Source organism: Globicephala melas, chromosome 4, assembly GCF_963455315.2.
Source record: "Globicephala melas chromosome 4, mGloMel1.2, whole genome shotgun sequence".
NCBI lineage: Eukaryota > Metazoa > Chordata > Mammalia > Artiodactyla > Delphinidae > Globicephala > Globicephala melas.
Window position 1 is genome coordinate 82,935,412 of NC_083317.1, and position 22,221 is coordinate 82,957,632.

At 41.0% G+C, this 22,221-nt stretch overlaps 1 protein-coding gene and 1 pseudogene across 1 annotated transcript in view; one reads left to right on the forward strand and one right to left on the reverse strand.

The window, feature by feature from the left end:
• ABCC5 (ATP binding cassette subfamily C member 5) overlaps positions 1-22,221 on the forward strand; it is a 194,906-nt gene that overhangs the window by 52,547 nt on the left and 120,138 nt on the right. The window lies entirely within an intron of this gene.
• On the reverse strand, positions 14,745-18,123 carry LOC115857501 (5-hydroxytryptamine receptor 3C-like; annotated as a pseudogene).

The following is a 22,221-nucleotide window of genomic DNA, read 5'->3' on the forward strand; positions in this document are numbered from 1 at the left end:
TTATTTTGTTGCAGACCTAAAAGTATATCCTCTATCCAACTGTGGACATTAGGGATTACTGTCAATACTTAGTTAAGAAGCTTGCTTGAGAGGTTAAGCTCCTTTTTTTAAAATTAATTTATTTTATTTAATTTATTTTGGCTGCATTTGGTCTTCATTGCTGTGCATGGGCTTTCTCTAGTTGCGGTGAGCAGGGGCTACTCTTTGTTGCGGTGTGCGGGCCTCTCATTGCGGTGGCTTCTCTTGTTGCGGAGCACAGGCTCTAGGTGCATGGGATTCAGTAGTTGTGTCACGCAGGCTCAGTAGTTGTGGCTCGTAGGCTGTAGAGCACAGGCTCAGTAGCTGTGGCACACAGGCTTAGTTGCTTCACGGCATGTGGGATCTTCCGGGACCAGGGCTCAAACCCGTGTCCCCTGCATTGGCAGGCAGATTCTTAACCACTGCACCACCAGGGAAGCCCTAAGCTCCTTTTCTGAGACATAAACCTCTCAGAACTCTGTCCCCGCAGCTAGCACCACAGTACAGAACTGCGTCATCCCTTGTATGTACTGTTGGAATAGCTTCTTCATAAGGTTTCCTCTATCTAGTTTCCCCCAACCTAATCCTTTATTTTGCCATTCTCCTAAAACAGAACTCTCCCACTTACCCTTCCTTATCTAATGTCTATAAAGGCCTACAGCCCTGGCACTGTCAGGTAATGTGTGTGAGTAGAAAAATCATTTGGAGGTTTGTGTGTGTATGTCTGAAAGCTCCCCGGATGGCTCTGGTTCACACTCACATTATTGAAAACCTTTGGGATGGGCTATATTGAGATACAACAATCAGGATATTGCTATTGCTATTGCTACACTCATGATACAGAACATTAACACCAGGATTCTTTCATGTCACCCTTTTATAGCTACAACTACCTCCCTCCCCATTCTTCCACCACCTGGCAACCATTCATTTGTTCTCCATTTCTATAATTTTGTCATTTCAAGAATGTTATATAGATCAAATCATGCAGATGTAACCCTTTGGGATTGGCTTTTTTCATTCAACAAAATTCTCTGGAGATCCATCCAGCTTGCTGCCTGTGTAAGTACTCACCCCTTTTACATTGCTGAGTAGTAGTCCATGGTATGGATGTACCACAGTTTGTTTTTCACCTGGCGAAGGACTTCTGAGTTTTAAGGGAAAACACTTATTTCCTCTGTTTTACTCACAACACTTTGGACACCAAATGTGTGGTTTTTCTTCCCCCCTCATACCAAGCAATTCTGACATTAACTACCCAGAGTTAGTGCGGATCCCACGGGTAAAAGTCTGATTCCCACAAGACTGCCCCCTTCTTCAGATGCCAGTCACAAACCCAGGCCTCCTGTACTTCTGAACAACTGACTATAAATTAGGGGTTCCCACAGCCCCATCCTCAGGTTTGATAGTTTACTATAATGGCTCATAGAACTCATGGAAACACTTGTGTTTACTGGTTTATTATAAAGTATATAATAAAGGATACAGATAAATAGCCAGATGAAAAGACATACAGGGCAAGGTCTGGAAGGGTCCTGAGCACAGGAACTTCTGTCCCTGTGGTGTTGGGGTGTGCCACCTTCCCAGCACGTGGATGTATTCGTCCATCCAGAAGCTCTCCAAACTCCATAGTTCAGGATTTCTTATGGAAGCTTCATTACATGGGCATGATTGATTTTTTTTTTTTTTTTTTGCGGTACGTGGGCTTCTCACTGTTGTGGCCTCTCCCGTTGCGGAGCACAGGCTCTCGACGTGCAGGCTCAGCGGCCATGGCTCACGGGCCCAGCTGTTCTGTGGCATGTGGGATCCTCCCGAACCGGGGCACGAACCCGCGTCCCCTGCATCGGCAGGCAGACTCTCAACCACTGCGCCACCAGGGAAGCCCGGCATGATTGATTATGAACTCAATCTCCAGCTCCTCTCCTCTTTTCAGAGGCTGGGGGTTGGAGCTTCTAATCATGGCTTGGTCTTTCTAGTGAACAGTCCCCATCCTGAAGCTATCCAGGAGTCCACCAAAAGTCACCTCAGGAGAGCAAAAAGTGCTCCTATCATCCAGGAAATTCAAGGGATTTAGGAGGTCTGTGTCAGGAACAGGATCAAAGACCAAATATCAGAACAAAAGATGTTCCTAACACCCCTATCACTCAGGAATTTACAGGGTTTTAGGAACTCTGTGTCAGGAACTGGGAGCAGGGGTCAAATATGTTTTTCTTCACAGAGTTGTTTATAGTTTTTGTCTATTATGCATAAAGCTGCTAGAGACATTTGTGTTCTGGTTTTTGTGTGCACATAAGTCTTCTGGAATAAATACCCAGAAGTGTAATTGCTGGATTGTATGGTATTCTCATGTACAATTTTTTGTTTGTTTGTTTGTTTGTTTTTGGCTGCCCCACGTGGTCCATGGTAGTGAAAGCCTGGAATCCTAACCACTAGGCCACCAGGGAACTCCCTGCATATACAGTTTTTAAAGAAACTGGGATACTCTTTCCCAGAGTGGCAGTACCATTCTACATTAGCACCAATGATGGGTGAGTGATCCAGTTTTTCTGCATTTTTAGAAATTTCAGATTTTGGATAAGCAAGGATTTATTAACACGGGACCCTAAAGTGATAAACATAAATTCAGCAATGTTGAAAATTTAAAACTTTTGTTCATTAAAGGACACTAAATATGAAAAGTCAGGTCACAAACTGAGAAAATATGTTTGCAACACATACATAACTGACAAAATAATAATAGAAAAATATGACATGCCTATAAATGAATAACAACAACTACCTCCCCTATGTATTATAAAAATGTACTGAAGCCATGTACTGAGTTGGCATTTTACAGAAGGGGAAACACAGTCACTAAACAATAAAAAGAAACTCAATCTCATTTGCAATTATGGAAAGCAAATGAACTTAAAATCACAAGAAAATATAATTTCACACTCAATAGATGGCAAAATTTTAAAAGTCTGATAATAGAAGTTTTGGTGAGGCTGTAGAGCCACAGAAACTCCTATGCACTGTGGGTGCACTGTGGGTGGGAGTAAAAGCACTTTGGAAAACAATATGCTGTGAAGATGTGTGTATTGTAAGAACCAGCAGTTCTGCTTCTAGGTGCATACTCTAGCAGCGCACTGTTTAGTATGTAGCTATTAGTCACATGTGGCTATTAAAATTTAAATTAACTAAAATTAAAAATTCAGTCTCCCAGTCATAACAGCTGCATTTTAAGTGCTCAGTAGCCACATGTGGTTAGCGGCTATAATATTAGTGCAGATAATTATGTAATGGAATACTATGCAGCAAAGAGCTGAATTAACTTCACTTCATCTATCAACATGGTTAAATCTCAAAAGTATAACGTTGGAAAAAAAAGTGCAATGTTGAATAATAAAAAACAAGTTGCGTAATATATACAGTATGATATTATCTAACATATGTGTATTCCAAAATATACATATTTAAACAACAGATTGTTTGAAATATGCTCATGCAGTAAAACTAAAACAAAAAGTAAGAGAATAATAAATACAAAATTTAGAAGAGTTATTACCTCCTTGGAGGAAAGGGAGATAGATGGATATGCTTGGGAAAGTTCTCATGGAAGACTTCAAAGACATTAGTAGTGGCAGGTGGGGAATGCAGAAGGACTTTTCACTTTACACCCTCATATAACGTTTAAGTTTTTTTCCCTATGGGCACATTTATAAAATTGTTTTATTGAGGTATAATTGGCATAAAATAAACTGTTCAAAGACTCCACTTTGACGAGTTTTGACATATATATATGCACCTGTGAAACCATCATCACAACCAAAGAGTGGTTATAACCTTTGCAACCACTCCCTCCTGCCCTTCCCCACTCCATTCTGACCCCAGGTAACCACTGATCTGTTACTACACATTACTTTCACATTTCCGAGAATTGTGGCATCCTTTCTTCTTTTCATTTATATTTATTTATAAATTTATTTATTTATTTTAGGCTGTGTTGGGTCTTCATTGCTGCGTGCAGGCTTTCTCTAGTTGCGGCGAGCGGGGCTACTCCTTGTTGTGGTGTGCAGGCTTCTCATTTCGGTGGCTTCTCTTGCTGTGGAGCACGGGCTCTAGGCACGTGGGCTTCAGTAGTTGTGGTGCACGGGCTCAGTAGTTGTGGCTCACGGGCTCTAGAGCACAGGCTCAGTAGTTGCGGTGCACGGGCTTAGTTGCTCTGCGGCATATGGGATATTCCCGGACCAGGGCTCGAACCTGTGTCCCCTGCATTGGCAGGCGGATTCTTAACCACTTCGCCACCAGGGAAATCCCTATATATTTATTTAAAGTTGCACATTTCCTTTGAAATATTTATCTCCCTCAAGTGTTGTTATGTACTAGTTTCAATTCTAAGGGATTAAAAAAATCAATTATTTTTTTGATCTATGAGTTATTTAGAAACATACGTTTTAGTCTACAAATGTGGAAAAGTTTTTTGTTTCTAGCTTGTGACTAAAGAGGCAGCATAGAAAAGTGGTTAAGAGCATGAACTTTAAAGCTGGACTCCCTCAGTGTGAATCCCAGGTCCACCATTTACAAGCTGTGTGATCTTGTGTGTAAGTTACTTAAGTTACTTCACCTCTTTGCCTCAGTTTCTTCATCTATAAAATGGATGATAGTAATAGCTCTTATCTCATCATGTTGTTATAAGGATTAAATAAGGTCATAATTATAAAATGCTTAGAACAGTGCTGGTACATAATTAGTACTATTTAAGTGTTAATAATAATAACAATAATTTCAGAGAATACAGTCTGACTGCTACTAAATTTTGAGACATGCTTTATAGTCTATATATAGTTAATTTTTGTAAATATTCCAAATGTGCCTGCAAAGAATGTATTTTCCAATTGTTAACTGTAGAGTTCTATATATTCTCATTAAATCTAATTTAACTGTGTGGTTAAAGTATATTATTTTTTCAATAATGTGTTATCAGCTTGAGATGTGTTGAAATCTATTATAATTACAGAACTGTCACTTTATCTTTTTAATTCTTTCTATTTTTGCTTTATATATATTTGAGGCTATTTTATTAGATGCATTCAACTTTATAATGTTTATATTCTCCAAGTGATTAAACATTTTATCGTTATGTTGAGATTCTCTTTATTCTGAATAATTATTTTTGTCTTAATGAAAATTTTGTCTGATGTTGATGAACCGTTCCAGTGTGCCTTTTTTTTTTTTAATAGATCTTTATTGGAGTATAATTGCTACACAGTACTGTGTTAGTTTCTGTTGCACAACAAAGCAAATCAGCCATATGCATAAACATGTCCCCATATCCCCTCCCTCTTCAGCCTCCCTCCCATTCTCCCTATCCCACCCCTCTAGGTCATCGCAAAGCACCGAGCCCGATCTCCCTGTGCTATGCTGCTTCTTCCCACCAGCCAACTATTTTACATTCGGTAGTATATATACGTTGATGCTACTCTCACTTCGCCCCAGCATCCCCCTCCCACCCCAAGTATTCAAGTCCATTCTCTATGTCTACTTCTTTATTCCTGCCCTGCAACTAGGTTCATCAGTACCATTTTTTTTAGATTCCATATGTATGCGTTAGCATACGGTATTTGTTTTTCTCTTTCTGACTTACTTCACTCTGTATGACAGACCCTAGGTCCATCCACCTCACAACAAATAGCTCAATATCGTTTCTTTTTATGGCTGAGTAATATTGCACTGTATATATGTGCCACATCTTCTTTATCCATTCATCTGTCGATGGACACTTAGGTTGATTCCATGTCTTGGATATTGTAAATAGTGTCGCAATGAACATTGTGGTACATGTCTCTTTTTGAATTATGGTTTTCTCAGGGTATATGCCCAGTAGTGGGATTGCTGGGTCATATGGTAGTTCTATTTTTAATTTTTTAAGGAACCTCCATATTCTCCACAGTGGTTGTATCAATTTACATTCCCACCAACAGTGCAAGAAGGTTCCCTTTCCAGCATTTATGGTTTCTAGATTTTTGATAATGGCCATTCTGACCAGCATGAGGTGATATCTCATTGTAGTTTTGATTTGCATTACTCTAATGGTTAGTGATGTTGAGCATCTTTTCATGTGCCTCTTGGCCATCAGTATGTCTTCCTTGGTGAAATGTCTATTTAGGTCTTCCACCCATTTTTTTAAACTGGATTGTTTGTTTTTTTGATATTGAGCTCCATGAGCTGTTTGTATATTTTGGAGATTAATCCTTTGTCTGTTGTTTCATTTGCAAATATTTTCTCCCATTCTGAGAGTTGTCTTTTTGTCTTGTTTATGGTTTCCTTTGCTGTGCAAAAGCTTTTAAGTTTAATTAAGTCCCATTTGTTTATTTTTGTTTTTATTTCCATTACTCTAGGAGGTGAGTCAAAAAAGATCTTGCTGTGGTTTATGTCAAAGAGTGCTTTTCCTATGTTTTCCTCTAAGAGTTTTATGGTGTCTGGTCTTACATTTAAGTCTTTAATCAATTTGGAGTTTATTTTTGTGTATGGTGTTAAGTAGTTTTCTAATTTCATTCTTTTACATGTAGCTGTCCAGTTTTCCCAGCACCACTTATTGAAGAGGCTGTCTTTTCTCCATTGTATATTCTTGCCTCCTATGTCATAAATTAGGTGCCCATATATGCGTGGGTTTATCTCTGGGCATTCTATCCTGTACCATTGATCTATATTTCTGTTTTTGTGCCAGTACCATACTGTCTTGATTACTGTAGCTTTGTGGTATAGTTTGAAATCGGGGAGCATGATTCCTCCAACTCCATTTTTCTTTCTCAAGATTGCTTTGGCTATTCGGGGTCTTTTGTGTCTCCATACTAATTTTAAGATTTGTTGTTCTAATTCTGTGAAGAATGCCATTGGTAGTTTGATAGGGATTGCATTGAATCTGTAGATTGCTTTGGGTAGTATAGTCATTTTCACAGTATTGATTCTTCCAATCCAAGAACATAGTATATTTCTCTATCTGTTTATGTCATCTTTGATTTTTTTCATCAGTGTTTTATAGTTTTCTGAGTGCAAGTCTTTCTCCTCCTTAGGCAAGTTTATTCCTAGGCATTTTATTCTTTTTGTTGAAATCATAAATGGGAGTGTTTCCTTAATTTCTCTTTCTGATTTTTCATTGCTAGTGTATACAAATGCCAGAGATTTCTTTGCATTAATTTTGTATCCTGCAACCTTACCAAATTCATTGATTAGTTCTAGTAGTTTTCTGGTGGCATGTTTAGGATTTTCTATGTATAGTATCATGTCATCAGCAAAAAGTGACAGTTTTACTTCTTCTTTTCCAATTTTTATTCCTTTTATTTCTTTTTCTTCTCTAATTGCTGTGGCTAGGACTTTAAAACTATGTTGAATAAGAGTGGTGAGAGTGGACATCCTTGTCTTGTTCTTGATCTTAGTGGAAAAGCTTTCAGTTTTTCACCATTGAGTATGATGCTTGCTGTGGGTTTGTCATATATGGCCTTTATTATGTTGAGGTAGGTTCCCTCTATGCCCATTTTTCTGGAGAGTTTTTATAATAAATTAGTGTTGAATTTTGTCAAAAGCTTTTTCTGCATATACTCAGATGATCATATGGTTTCTTAATTTGTTAATGTGGTGTATCACATTGATTGTTTTGCATATATTGAAGAATCCTTGCATCCCTGGGATAAATCCCCACTTGTTCATGGTGTATGATCCTTTTAATGTGCTGTTAGATTCTGTTTGCTAATATTCTGCTCAGGATTTTTGCATCTATGTTCATCAGTGATGCTGGTCTATAATTTTCTTTTTTTGTGGTATCTTTTTCTGGTTTTGGTATCAGGGTGATGGTGGCTTCATAGAATGAATTTGGGAGTGTTTCTCCCTCTGCAATATTTTGGAAGAGTTTGAGCTGGATAGGTATTAGCTCTTCTCTAAATGTTTGATAGAATTTCGCCTGTGAAGCCATCTGGTCCTGGGCTTTTGTTTGTTGGAAGATTTTTAATTATGGTTTCAATTTCATTACTTGTGATAGGTCTGTTTATATTTTCTAACTCTTCCTGTTTCAGTCTTAGAAAATTGTACGTTTCCAAGAATTTGTCCATTTCTTCATGGTTGTCCATTTTATTGGCATATAGTTTTTGTAGTAGTCTCTTATAATCCTTTGTATTTCTGCAGTGTCAGTTGTGATTTCTTCTTTTCCATTTCTAATTTTATTGATTTGAGTCCTCTCCGTTTTTTTCTTGATGAGTCTGGCTAAGGGTTTATCAATTTTGTTTATCTTCCTAAATAACCAGCTTTTAGTTTTATTGATCTTTGCTATTGTTTTCTTCGTTTCTATTTCACTTATTTCTGCTCTGATCTTTATGATTTCTTTTCTTCTACTGACTTTGGGTTTTCTTTGTTCTTCTTTCTCTAGCTGTTTTATGTTTACAGTTAGATTGTTTATTTGAGATTTTTCTTGTTTCTTGAGGTGAGGTTGAGTTGCTATAAACTTCCCTCTTAGAACTGCTTTTGCTGCATTCCATAGGTTGGGTTCTCATGTTTTCATTGTCATTTGTTTCTATGTATTTTTTATTTCTTCTTTGATTTCTTTGGTGATCTCTTGGCTATTTAGTAGCACACTGTTTAGCCTCCACGTATTTGTGTGTTTTACAGTTTTTTTCCTGTAATTGACTTTCAGTCTCAGAGTGTTGTGGTCAGAAAAGATGCTGGATATGATTTCAATTTTCTTAAATTTTCCAAGGCTTGATTTGTGACCCAAGATGTGATCTATCCTGTAGAATGTTCCATGTGCACTTGAGAAGAAAGTGTATTCTGCCACTTTGGGGTGAAATGTTCTATAAATATCAATTAGATCTATCTGGTCTCTTATGTCATTTAAAGCTTGTGTTTCCTTATTTATTTCCTATTTGGATGATCTGTCCATTGGTGTATGTGGGGTGTTAAAGTTCCCTACTATTATTGTGTTACTGTCAATTTCTTCTTTCATGGTTGTTAGCATTTGCCTGATGTATTGATGTGCTCCTATGTTGGGTGTATAAACATTTATAATTATTATATCTTCTTCTTGGATTGATTCTTTGATCATTTTGTAGTGTCCCTCCTTATCTCTTGTAACAGTCTTTATTTTAAAGTCTATTTTATCTGATACAAGTATTGCTACTCCAGCTTTCTTTTGATTTCCATTTGCATGGAATACCTTTTTCCATCCCTTCACTTTCCGTCTGTATGTGTCCCTAGGCCTGAAGTGTGTCTCTTGTAGATAGCATATATATGGGTCTTGTTTTGTATCCATTCAGCCAGTCTGTGTCTTTTGGTTGAGGCATTTAATCCATTTACATTCAAGGTTATTATTGATATGTATGTTTCTATTACCATTTTCTTAATTGTTTTGGGTTTGTTTTTGTGGGTCTTTTTCTTCTCTTGTGTTTCCCGCCTAGAGAAGTTTCTTTAGCATTTGTTGTAACCCTGGTTTGGTGGTGCTGAATTCTCTTAGCTTTTGCTTGTCTGAAAAGCTTTTGACTTCTCCATTGAATCTGAATGAGATCCTTGCTGGGTAGATTGACTATTGACTATTTCCTTTCCCATGTTATGGAAGTTTTCAACTATAATCTCTTCAAATATTTTCTCAGACCCTTTCTTTTTCTCTTCTTCTTCTGGGACCCCTATAATTTGAATGTTGGTGCATTTAGTGTTGTCCCAGATGTCTCTGATATTGTCTTCAATTCTTGTCATTCTTTTTTCTTTATTCTGCTTCTCGGCAGGTATTTCCACCATTTTGTCTTCCAGCTCACCTATTCGTTCTTCTGCCTCAGTTATTCTCTTATTGATTCCTTTGAGTGTATTTTTCATTTCAATATTGTGTTGTTCATCTCTGTCTGTTTGTTCTTTAGTTCTTCTAGATCTCTGTTGAACATTTCTTGTATTTTCTCAGTCTGCCTCCATTCTATTTCTGAGATTCTGGGTCATCTTTACTATCATTACTCTGAATTCTTTTTCAGGTAGATTGCCTATTTCCTCTTCATTTATTTGGTCTTGTAGGTTTTTACCTTGCTGCTTCATCTGTGACATATTTTTTTGCCGTCTCAGTTTTTTTCTTTTGTGAGTGGGATTGTGTTCCTGTCTTACTTGTTGTTTGGCCTGAGGCTTCCAACACTGGAGTTTTTAGGCTATTGGGTAGAGCTGGATCTTGGTGCTGATATGACGAACTCCGTGAGACCTCACTCTGATGAATATTCCCTGGGGTCTGAGGTTCTCTGTTAGTCCAGTGGTTTGGATTCAGAGCTCCCACTGCAGGAGCTTCAGCCCGACCCCTGGCTCGTGAGCCAAGATCCCACAAGCCACGTGTGGTGGCAAAACAAAACAAAACAAAACAATAACAAAGTAAAAAATAAATTAGGCTAGGAAACTAACAGATATGTTAGGAAAAATATAAAAATAAAAATATAGATAAATCAACAACCAGAAGGTACATCAGTACCACAGTAGTAAAAAATAGGAGGGTAAAGAAAAAAAAAGGGGGGGAGGGGGAAGGTCTTGGCTGTGGAGGGCGGGGCCTAAGCAAGGGTGAGGTTTGGGTGGTGGGTTGGGCCTGTGCTTAGGACCCACAGGGCTGGAAGAGGCCCTGGGGGCTATGGGGGTTGAGGCTTAGGCTCAAGGAACAGAAGGGGCCCAGGTGTGCCCCCCACCCCTGGTCTCAGAGGGCAGGGGACCTCGCCTGGGAGCCCAGCAGGCTTCCTGGGCTCGATTGGGCAGGGCAATCGCCCTCTGCTCCTCTCTCGCTCCTCCCAGATGGCTCCTCCTGCCTGCCTCTCCTGATCTCTCCAGGCCTCCCTCCTATGCCCCCAGGGACCCACGTGGCCTGGCGGGGGCCTTGGGGGGGGGGTACCAGCTTGGGAGCTCAGCAGACTCCCTAGCCCCAATGGGCCAGGCGATCGCCCTCTGCTCCTCTCCCGCTCTTCCTGGAGAGTCCCTCCCACCTGCCTGTCCTGATCTCCCTGGCCTCAGGGGCGCTGATCCTGTCTGGCCTCCACTTCTCCTCCCCCTCAGTCCCTCTGCTTCCTACCAGTTCACTTTGGGGTTCCTCCCATCTCCTTGGGCAACAGAGTCCCCCACCAGCGGCCGGCAGGCATCCTAGTTGTGGGGAGACGGTAAGTCCGTGTCTTCCCACACTCCCATCTTGACTCCACCTCCCAGCTTGCTTTTAATTAGTATTTGCTTTACATAACTTTTCCTATCTTTTACCTTTAGCTTTTCTGTGTCCTTAGATTTTAGGTGTGTCTTTTAAAAATCCAACTAAACAAATACTAACTACATTGTTGAGTTTAGTACATTTAGATTTATTTTTATTACTAAAATATTTGGATTTATTTCTGCCATCTTATTTCACACTTTGTTTCTTTTTTCTTCCTTTTTGACTTTTGGTTTCATTTAGGATTTTCTTTGCTCATTTCATTTTTCCTTCTCCATTCCTTTGTCTCTCTCTGCCACTTTCTGGCAGAGAAATATTTTCAGCCTTGTCTTCTAAGTCACCAATTCCTTTTTATCTGTCTCTAATTTGCTTTAACTTATCCACTGAAGTTTTTTTTTCAATAATTATATTTTTTGTTTTTAGAAATTATATTTGCTTCTTCTAATACACCTGGTTATTTTTATAGTCCCTTGTTCAGTGTACAAAATCTTTGCTTATCACAGTGTTGCAGTATGTTTTGCTCTAGTTTCTTCCAGAAGTTTTATAGTTATAATTTTATATTTATGCTAGCTGAGTGACTCTTACATATCAGGCAAATGAGAAAATACCCACATGGAAATGGGTAGGAAAGATGGAGACATACTCTCACTGTAAACCAGTTCCTCCTCCCAGCACAATATCATATGGTCAAGAGGGAACCCTCAACTCTTGAGTGAACCCTCTCCTGAAGAGAGAAGGCTTTGGACCATGCATCTAGCATCCCAACTTTTTTCATCCCCTTCCTTGTTACAAGAAGGATTTAAGATATTATACCCTTTAACTGAGGATATAAAGGGAGATAAGCAAGTACTGTTAAATTATCTAGTTTAATGCATGATTGAAGGCAATCTGCTGATGTTCTTTTATTTTTATTTTATTATTTTTTAAACTTTTCTTTTGGCTGTGCCCTGCAGCATATGAGATCTTAGTTCCCTGACCAGGGATAGAACCCACACCCCTGCATTGGAAGCATGGAGTCTTAACCACTGGACTGCCAGGGAGGTCCCCCAATGTTCTTTTAATATCAATAAGTGAGCAGTGATTTTAACTAATGTAAGTTTGAGTCTGTTAACTCCTAAATAAGACTACAATTACTAACCTAAAAGTAGTTAAATGAAAACCTATACAGCAATGAATATGAACAAACTATCGCTATTCACACAACATAGCTAAATTTCACAAACATAATATTGAGGAAAAAAAGCCAGACATAAAAGAATACATACTGTAATTCCGTTCATCTAAAATCCTAAAACACGCTAAACGAGTCTAGAAGTCAGGTTAGTGATTATCTTCAGAGAGAATAAATGGGAGTAATGATTGGGAGGGGCCCCAAGGAGTGTTTTTCCTAAAGTTGTTCTATTTCTTCACCTGGGTGGTGGTTATGCAGGTGTGATCAATTTTAAAAATTCATTGAGTGGTACACATAGATGCATACACTTTTCTGTATGTATGTTGTATTGCAATACAAAGTTTAATTTAAAAAGTTATGTGAAGGAAGAAAAACCTTCTTTATTATGTAAGGTTTCGGCATGCCAGCTGTGTGTTGCACTTAATATGTTAAAAGGCTGAGTTAAAGATTCAAGATATTGCTTAAGAATTATTGAATACTGAAATAAGAAACTACTTTGGGTGACTAAATGTCTCAGACTGGCTTAAATAATACATGAAAGATGGAATGCCAAGATGGGATAAAGGGATTACACCTAGAGCTAATAGACACTGATTCTTGGTTGGCTGGTGTTCGTTCATGCATTTAATAGTTCAACAAGTCTATTAAGCACTTATGATGTGTCAGGCATCATGATCATGGTACCATATACTGAACTGTAAAAATGGATGAGACATTATACCTGACCTTTAGGAAGGCACACTCTCCAAGTGGAGGCAGAAATATAAATAAATCCCTGAAATCTGTTCATCTAACTGAATATAATTAAAACATAATCCAGATATTCATCCTTCATATTCTTTCATTTCCCTTTCAATTTCTCTCTCTCCTCGGGTCCTTGCTCCCAGCTAGCTGTTAAGAGTCCTCCACAGGATATCTGCTGGTGGCGGTGTGAAGTACTGTTAATACGGAACTCTTTTTTAAAAAATAGGTTGTTGTTGGTTTTTGGGGGTTTTTTTTGTAAAAATAATACATGCTCATTGAAAACACAGACAAGGATATAAAAGAAGATAGCAATCACTCATAATCCTATTATGCAGGGCAAAATTTGCTCTATTTTTTTTTTGGTGTCTAGCCACCATACCTTTTTCTCTGCATTTCTATCTAGCACTCTATTTTTTAAAAGAGAAATTACGTATACATAGTGTTTTGTAACTTGTTTTCTCCGCTTTATATATCATGGACCTGTTTCCATGGTTTTAACAGAGATCTGTATTCTCACTTTAAATGGCTACAAAGCATTCCATTGTGTGGCTGTACAACTATGTAACCTGAACCCTTTAATTGAGGCCCTTAACTAGTCTTCCTGGCCCTCCTCCAGGCATGTATATTCAGAAAGCCCTCTCTATTTGATTTTGTGAAATCAGAAGAACTGTCAGAGTAAAAAAATGACACAAAAGAAAATGAAATGGAAGTGGTTGATGAAAGGGACATTTTGCAATTGTCAGTATTTTATAGTAATTTCTTGGAAATGAGATTGACCTTTTCATTCCTTTGAATCTCTGAAAGTGCCTGAGAGACTTAAAATCAAATCAGATTACACCTGTTTAGGGTGAAGTATCAAAGCTTCTGCGAGAGAACTCTTTACCTCAGTGTTTGTGGAGCTATAATAAACGTACTGAGGAGCCAGTGCTTCCTGGAAAGTCATTTTTGTTTTTGTCTTCTTTAATTTATTTAATTAATTAATTTATTTTTGGCTGTATTTGGTCTTCGTTGCTGTGCCTGGGCTTTCTCTACTTGAAGCAAGCGGAGGCTACTCTTTGTTGCTGTGTGCGGGCTTCTCATTGTGGTGGCTTCTCTTGTTGTGGAGCACGGGCTCTAGGCGTGCGGGCTTCAGTAGTTGTGGAACACAGGCTCAGTAGTTGTGGCTTGCGGGCTGTAGAGCACAGGCTCATAGTTATGGTGCATAGGCTTATTTGCTCCACGGCATGTGAGATCTTCCCGGACTAGGGCTTGAACCCGTGTCCCCTGCGTTGGCAGGCGGATTCTTAACCACTGCGCCACCAGGGAAGCCCTGGAAAGTTGTTTATTGGGACAGTCAATCAGGGAGAGACTCCACTGACCCTGATCTTCAGTGGTAAGGGAGTCAGAGGTTAGGTGTGGCTAAGAAACACTGAAAGTGTGCAGGATTGAGGACTGTGCATATGAGAAGTCAGGAGATTGTCTAGGGCTGTTCTAAACCTGCTCGGTAGGGCCCTGTTGGAGTTTTGGGAATATAGAGGGGACATGGTAGTCACTGGGGGTGTTTAAGATTAGGAAAGGGCCTGTGTCTGGCTGGCCCTAAGACCAAGAGAAACTTCAAGCTGTGGTTTGCAGGGAGAGGTGGGTGTGGATGTCTGCCTAGGTGTTCCAGAGGATGATGACCGTGACGATGGAGGGGGCCAGGAAGAGCAGGTAGAGGCTGAAGAGCAGGGTGTCCATCATGTGGCTGAACTGCATCCACAGGCTGACCGAGTGCTGCTTCTGAGCCTCGTCCTCCTGCTGGGCCCTCGCTGACCCAGGGCACCCATTTAGCTCTGCCTCCCTGGGACCTGGCGCCTTCCCCACCAACTCCACGGGCTCCTTCACACCTAGGGAGAGACAGAGACTCAGCTGTGGGCTGCCAACGTCAGCTGGGGGGCTGTGGGGGCAGGAAGGAGGCGGGAGCAGAGAAGGGGAGGTGATGGGAGAGGACGCGTGGGCCGTGCTGATTTCCCTCACCAGGCAGGTGGGCAGGGCTGAGGCCCAGGCCCGTGTTCCCTTCTGGGGTGCAGCGGGGCAGCATTTCCTTGGGCTGGTGCAGTGTAGAAGCAGGGAATGGAGCCAGCGAGGCCTGGGTGGGGGCTGGGTGGTGGCCAGGTGCAGCAGGTAGGTGATGAAGATGGTCTCCAGCAGGTGGACCACCATCAGTGACAGACACAGGGCAAAATAGACACCTGAAGGCAAAGCAAACTATAAATAAATCTGGGCAGATTCCTCACTAAAAAAGATTTTTTTCCCCAAATCCAATCTTTCCTCAGAATCCATTCCCTCCTTAAGTGGAGAGGCAGCGGTTCTCCTGCTACCTGCCTCCCACCATGTCCCCTGCTGCCTTTGCTTCCCCGGAAAGTGGGAGGGACCATACTGATGAGAGGGGCTGCCACTGGCAGGTAGTAAGTCATTCAACGTCATGAGCAAGAAGACGTTGTAGCCCAGCAGGAGTGTCATCTTGAATGGGGCGCGGTTCTCACTTTCTGCCGGCAGGAAGAAGCTGAGGGTGTCGATGGCTATCAGAAAGCTCCTGGGCACCAGGAGGCTTATGACGTAGAGGCTGGGCCTGCGCCTGATGGCCACCTGGTGGGGAGGAGTGTGGAGGATGTGGCAAATAACCGATGCCAGAGGACTCAACTCTCTCTCTCTCTATATATATATATATTTTTAAAATTTATTTTATTTATTTATTTTTGGCTGTGTTGGGTTTTCGTTGTGGTGCACGGGCTTCTCATTTCAGTGGCTTCTCTTGTTGTGGACCACGGGCTCTAGGCGTGCGGGCTTCAGTAGTTGTGGAACGCAGGCTCAGTATTTGTGGCACACAGGCTTAGTAGTTACGGCTTATGGGCTCTAGAGCACAGGCTCAGTAGTTGTGGCGCACGGGCTTAGTTGCTCCGCGGCATGTGGGATCTTCCCAGATTAGGGCTCGAACCCGTGTCCCCTGCATTGGCAGGCGGATTCTTAACCCCTGCACCACCAGGGAAGTCCCTCAACTCTATATTTGATTATCCAATCCTTGCTGATGTCCAGTTAGGCTGGCCATGGGATGACCTCGTTGGGTAACAGATGCATTTAATTGTGACCTCTTCTAAAGTGCCCCCAATTTTGTTGTCTAATTTTCCCTTATGTTCCACCTGCTGGGAACACAACTGTAGACTTTTAGGGGCAAGTGGGGCACTTTGGAGCATTGGACAGGACTGCCCATTCTTACAACAGCCCAGCTGCTCTTCCTCTCTGCAGGGCAGAGGCCTTGGGGATCCTTCTTGAGGGCAGTTATGGTAGGGGGTAGAGTGAGGAGCAGGGGCTTAACCCCCTGGAACTATTTTTACATCCCAAAGGGCCTTAGATCAAGAGGAAAATCACAGAGCAACTGGGCTCGGAAGTCAAACAGGGGCCCCTGGACTTACAAAGAACATGATCTGGTCATATAGGTTGCTGTCCACCAGTGTCTCTGGGGTGGCCTTGTCGATGTTCAGGAGCTACCACTCCCCCGGGTCAGAATGACGTTACGAGACGTGTCTGTTATCACCCACAATTCCTTATCCATGCCCAGGAGCATGCTGTCCACTGCAAGGGAGGCCGGGGCCGCTCAGTCCAGAAGTCTCCTCAAGTCTCCTGTACACAAGATTCAATTCCTCCTTCACTGAGCTTCTTCAACAAATTCTCTTCTCTGTCCTTTAAAGCAGGGCATCCAGGTTGTCTCAGATGGGTCACAGGACCAGCAATTCATATATGTTGGGCTGCAGCGTTGGGAGTTTATTTGTTGTTGTTGAAGTCAAAGTTATGGGAAGATTAGATATGACTCAAACATGAGTCAAGAACTTTCCTGTTTTTCTTCTCAATTCCCCAGTTCTATGATGTTGTTTTAGTGGACTCAGTCTTGAACAGCTCAATATTTTTATAATTACACACATGCCTATTATAATGATTAATTTGTCCAGTTCTGCCACAGGATACCTGGTGGCATTCGGTTACGTTAATTATCAGTTTAAGTGTGTTAGCTATTAATGTTAAAAGGTTTGAACTAAAAATTATAGATGTGCAGCAACTCAGGGTCAGGTGGGCCTCTTTGGTGCAAGGGCCATCTAAGATCTAAAGTAGTAGTATTTATTTATTTATTTATTTAATTTATTTACTTTATTGAGGAATTAAAGCAGTAGTTCTTAACCCTCTCTGCACATTAGCATCACCTGGGGAGATATAAAAAATCACAGTAACTGAGCCCCACCTGGAACAATTAAATTGGAATTTCTGAGGTAATGCATAGTTATTGGTATTTTTAAAAAGCTTCAGTGGGTAGCCAGAGTCGAGAAACACTAATGTAAAACCTTCCTAAGTAACACCTACATCATTTAAATATCTTCCCCTTGAACCTTAAATGGTTACCAAAATGTGTCTCGCTCACCTGTGTCGAGGAGGGAACTGAAGGTGAACGTGCAGTTCTGTTGGTCAAAAGGAAAGTGGAAGATGTCCAGATTACAGGTGCTGGTCACCTTCATTGGCCTGTCTTACTGTATTCGACCTTCGCTGCTGACATAGGCGGTGAGACCTGGAGGTCCCTGATCCACATCCACGCTGCTTGTGAGAGTCAGGGAGAGGTGGGTGCTGTGGGTGCCTTCATCAGCTTTTGACTCCCTTCCATCCCAGGTCTTCCCCTACTGTGCTCCTTTTGGGCTCTTTCTCTAAGGTCACTCTCTCATCTCTTCTGCTCATAGTGTTTTGTGGGAGTCACCTAACTGAGGCTGTGCCCCAGTCTGAATCTGTTGGTGTCCCCATGCCCTGCACTGACCCTCAGCTGTTCTTTGCAGATGGGCTTCATGCTGGCTTTCCCCCACCCAGATACGCACAATTCCATGATGATGATGTCTGGGAGCCACAGGTTCTCAGCTGATACAGTGTGTATCATTTTTGTGTGATGTTTTGTGTGATCTCCATCTCTTTCCATAACATTTAAGGTATGTACCCAGCCTGGGAACAAATATTCCCTCATGGAGGCAATCCCTCAGATGGATTGCCACCCTCTCTTAGTATTTTACTTACTCCTTCAGGGCTACTCTTTTCATAGACGCCATATCAAAGGAAAAAGACAGGGAGGGTAGGTTGAGGGTGTGGTGGAAGAGGCACTGGAGGACAATGAAAACATAGAATTGGAGAGGTGGTGTAATGGGACAGTTTGGTAGATCTCTATGCAGTCAGGGAGAGAGGAGGGCTGTGTGTCCTGAGCAGTGGAATGTCTTTCTATTTGTCACCAAAAGGAAATCAAAACACTGACATTATGGAAGAACTATTTAACATGTTAATTCTAATGTCCTTCGAGTGCCAGAAGGAAGTTCCTAGATATCCTTCAGAACCACACTCTGGTCTTCCCGGTTCTTGCCCCATCTTACCTTGAAGCAGGAGGCTGATAGTGAAGCACAAGACGATTCCCCTCCTAGCAGGCCACCCCCCTTCCATCCTCCTCTTCTGGACTCTTCTCTGAGGACTCACCAGGAGCCCCTAAACCCTGGGGCTTAAAGGAGCTCAGACCACCCCTTGGTTCCTGGTTTTGAATACTGCTCATGACAAGTGACCACACCCTGGTGAGAGGCTGTGGCCAGAGAGGTCACAGCAGAGTGTCCTGCTTTGCCCCTGTCCAGGTATGCTTTCTGGGCTCCAGGAAGGGAGAAGGTTGGGCCAAGATTAAGGGAGGAGCATCCTGTTTGGCAGCTCTGTGCTGAGATCAATAACAAAATAACTCGCTTTAATAATAGAGCATGGGCTGGGGAAATATGAATTATTATTTTTCTAAGGCCAAGGAATCTTCAGATTTGGAAAGGTGACAATATGTAGTGATTTGGTTATGTATTCATTCAGAATAATTGCAAATACCAAATTATAAATCTTGATTCATAGCTTCATTATCTACTGTTCATATTTTTCCAACATTCCACAGCTAGATTTCCTCTCTCCAGTCTTTCTGCCTCCCTAATTCATTCTCCCCCAGACTAATGTTCTCCATACAATTTTTTACTCTATGCACTGATTACATGATAATTAGATGTCACAAAACAGAGAGCAGATCTGTTTTTAACATCTTTATGTTGTCAATAGTGTTATACATTATCATAAACTAGTCATCTCAGCTAGCATAAATATTAATGGTCTGTGCCAATGTTACGTCTTATGTCACATCTCTGTAGAAAAACACAATCGGACCAAATGAGTGAATTGGGGCATTGTTATATCAAGTATCTTAGCTACATTTCCAGAAAGTTAGAAATTTTTTCCTTGCAGAAAGGGTGAAGAGTAAGACCTAGAGTACAAAAGAAACTTTGTTTAGAATGGACGATCACGACAGCCCAAAATAGAAACTGCTAAGGTAGGCAGGAATGACTTAGGAGCCCAAAGTGGGAAAGTATAGGACAGAAGGCTGAAATATCTTTTGTTTAAAGTTTGAAATGTCTGCAGTCCTTCAGCCCCACCAGCTCTGTAAGTCATTTCTTCCCTTCTTTGGAAACTTGACCAAAGGATTGGGTCAAAGTACTGCTGTGTCCACATTGACACACCCATGGGGCACCGGACTCTTGGACTGGCCAAGAGTGAAGGGCTTTCAAGGGACACTTGAGTTCCACAGGTAGGCTAGGCTCCCAGACCTTGGATCTAGGAAAGGAGGGTTAACTTCAAGCCCTGCTGAAAGTGGCTGAAGATAGTTGACATATATCTTGTTTTTATCAAAGTTGGCTGAAAAACGGGACCTAAGTCCCAATTGGACTTAGAAGTAGATATAGCTGCCAGGAAGTGGAGGTGATAGAGGCAGGAGAAATAAAGCAGTAAGGCACAGGTTTCTTCCGACCTGGGGAGTCAGAGTTTCAACTCTGGGATCTGGAAATCTCAGGAGCTATTGCTCCTGCTGCTGCTGCTGCAGGTGGTAACTAACATATTGAGTACTTTACTGTATGCCAGGCGTTGTATACTTCATTTTATGTAGTTCCCCAACAACCCTACAATGCAGATATTGGATAGGAGTATGTAGAAAAAAGAAATAGAGCCAAGTAAATAGAGAGATGGCAATTGGACCTTGTATTTTCTGATCATAATTTAGAACATAATAAATTTAAGGCAAAATAAATTTTGTCATTAACTGCAAGAATCACAAACACCCACAATCTATTGATCATCTTTTTTTTTTTAAACGTCTTTATTGGAGTATAATTGCTTTACAGTGTTGTATTAGTTTCTGCTGTATAACGGAGTGAATCAGCTATATGTATACATATATCCCCATATCCCCTCCCTCTTGCACCTCCCCCCCACCCACCCTATCCCACCCCTCTAGGTGGTCACAAAGCACCGAGCTGATCTCCCTGTGCTATACAGCTGCTTCCCACTAGCTGTCTATTTTACATCTGGTAGAGTATATATGTCAGTGCTACTCTCTCACTTCGTCCCAGCTTACCCTTCCCCCTCCCTGTGTCCTCAAGTCCATTCTCTACATGTGCGTCTTATTCCTGTCCTGCCCCTAGGTTCATCAGAACCATTTCTTTTTTTTTTAGATCCCATATATATGTGTTAGCATATGGTATTTGTTTTTCTCTTTCTGACTTACTTCACTCTGTATGACAGACACTAGGTCCATCCACCTCACTACAAATAACTCAATTTTGTTTCTTTTTATGGCTGAGTAATATTCCATTGTATATATGTGCCACATCGTCTTTATCCATTCATCTGTCGATAGACACTTAGGTTGTTTCCATGTCCTGGCTATTGTAAATAGTGCTGCAATGAACATTGGGGTACATGTCTCTTTTTGAATTATGGTTTTCTCAGGGTATATGCCCAGTAGTGGGATTGCTGGGTCATATGGTAGTTCTCTTTTCAGTTTTGTAAGGAACCACCATACTGTTCTTCATAGTGGCTGTATTAATTTACATTCCCACCAACAGTGCAAGAGGATTCCCTTTTCTCCACACCCTCTCGAGCATTTATTGTTTGTAGATTTTTTGATGATGGCCATTCTGGCCAGTGTGAGGTGATACCTCATTGTGGTTTTGATTTGCATTTCTCTAATGATTAGTGATGAACATCCTTTCGTGTGTTTGCTGGCAACCTGTATATCTTCTTTGGAGAAATGTCTATTTAGGTCTTCTGCCCATTCTTGGATTGGATTGTTTGTTTTTTTGATATTGAGCTGCATGAGCTGTTTGTATATTTTGGAGATTAATCCTTTGTCAGTTGCTTCATTTGCAAATATTTTCTCCTATTCTGAGGGTTGTCTTTTCGTCTTGTTTATGTTTTCCTTTGCTATGAAAAAGCTTTTAAGTTTCATTAGGTCCCATTTGTTTATTTTTGTTTTTGTTTCCATTTCTCTAGAGGTGGGTCAGAAAGGATCTTGCTGTGATTTATGTCATAGAGTCTTCTGCCTATGTTTTCCTCTAAGAGTTTTATGGTGTCTGGCCTTACATTTAGGTCTTTAATCCATCTTGAGTTTATTTTTTTGTATGGAGTTAGGAAGTGTTCTAATTTCATCCTTTTACATATAGGTGTCCCGTTTTACCAGCACCACTTATTGAAGAGTCTGTCTTTTCTCCACTGTATATTCTTACTTCCTTTATCAAAGATAAGGTGACCATATGTGCATGGGTTTATCTCTGGGCTTTCTGTTCCATTGATCTATATTTCTGTTTTAGTGCCAGTACCATACTGTTTTGATTACTGTAGCTTTGTAGTATAGTCTGAAGTCAGGGAGCCTGATTCCTCCAGATCTGTTTTTCTTTCTCAAGATTGCTTTGGCTATTCAGGGCCTTTTGTGTTTCCACACAAATTGTGAAATTTTTTGTTCTAGTTCTGTGAAAAATGCCATTGGTAGTTTGATAGGGATTGCATTGCATCTGCAGATTGCTTTGGGTAGTATAGTCATTTTCACAACGTTGATTCTTCCAATCCAAGAACATGGTATATCTCTCCATCTGTTTGTATCGTTTTTAATTTCTTTCATCAGTGTCTCATAGTTTTCTGCATACAGGTCTTTTGTCTCCTCAGGCAGGTTTATTCCTAGGTATTTTATTCTTTTTGTTGTAATGGTAAATGGGAGCGTTTCCTTAATTTC